Source organism: Halyomorpha halys, unplaced genomic scaffold, assembly GCF_000696795.3.
Source record: "Halyomorpha halys isolate HHAL.00 unplaced genomic scaffold, Hhal_1.1 Scaffold1147.1, whole genome shotgun sequence".
Taxonomy (NCBI): domain Eukaryota; kingdom Metazoa; phylum Arthropoda; class Insecta; order Hemiptera; family Pentatomidae; genus Halyomorpha; species Halyomorpha halys.
This window is the reverse complement of record NW_027105529.1, coordinates 163,381-164,531: the sequence shown is the minus strand read 5'-3', so window position 1 is coordinate 164,531 and position 1,151 is coordinate 163,381. Positions and strand designations below refer to the sequence as shown.

Below are 1,151 nucleotides of genomic sequence, written 5' to 3'. Positions count from 1 at the left end.
TTTTTTGTGTTATTTTTTACAATTTCAAGTTCTATCGGGCTTAAAAAAACACCCTTTATAATGCGTCATTTTGGTTCAGAGATGTTTAGACCAGTGCGAGTGGAGGCCTGAAGGCTCGGTACCTGGCTTACTGTGATGCAGGTGGGTTGGTGGCCGAGTCTTATCTTGACAGTTTATTAAAATGTCAGGAACTTTGTAAGGCACCACTGGTATAATGTTTGCTTGAGGGTGCGGAAAGAAGGAGAGAGATCATTATTATGATATGGTCTGCTTGAAAACAATATATTTTCCATTGTAATGATAAATGAATTGCATTAGTTGTAACAAGCAGGTTAAAGGTACAGGTTAATTTAATTTTTTGAAAACTTAATCTCAGAAACCAAAAGATGTTGAGATGCCTATGTAGGAGTAGTGTTTTTATTATCATATTTGGTAATTAATTGATTTTTAGTTGTTCTATAAAAATTTCATATGCAAATATCATAAAAACTACTATCCCTATGAAGATAAACGTTATAAACAGGAGTTCCTGAGTCACTTAATTATTTATTTTCGTAATTATGAGAGATATAGTGATGAGATTTTAAAAAGGAACGGGTAAAGGAAATGTCTTTAAAAAATAGAGGAGAAAAATTACAAGTATCGGATAATAAAAATATATATAGCATCGAATAATAAAAATTACAAGTATTTTTCATCTTCCGGTACTTCGTTATTCGATAATTCGTTGGTTCATATATATTTTTAATTCTTCTTATCACCTTTTGTCATCACCCTCTCACACGCTTTCTTCTTCTAAAATTTTTCTACTTTTTATTTTTTATTTTCACCCTTCCGTAACGTTTTCTTTATACAAAACTTAGTCATTGCTGTAACGGCTTTTTTAATTCTAAGTTTGACCACTATTTGCGCTGTCACCATTAGGCGCTCGACCTTCCAGCGAACAGGTTTGTTTTTATTCTTCTTTTTTCTTTCCCCTTTCTTTATTTTACTCTTTCCCTTTATTTTACTTTTATCTTATTTTACTCTCTCCCCCTTATTTTCTCCACTTTTATCCATTTTCCTTGCCCGCGTTACAAGTTTTGTACACTATACTTATAATTTGCCTCTTTATCATCTATTATTGTTACATATATTTTCTTCCTCTCAAT

The 1,151-nt window shown here is 31.7% G+C and overlaps 1 protein-coding gene across 2 annotated transcripts in view; it reads left to right on the top strand.

The window, feature by feature from the left end:
• LOC106688530 (uncharacterized) overlaps window positions 1-1,151 on the top strand; it is a 32,766-nt gene that overhangs the window by 30,475 nt on the left and 1,140 nt on the right. The gene's annotated exons all lie outside the window — the stretch shown is intronic.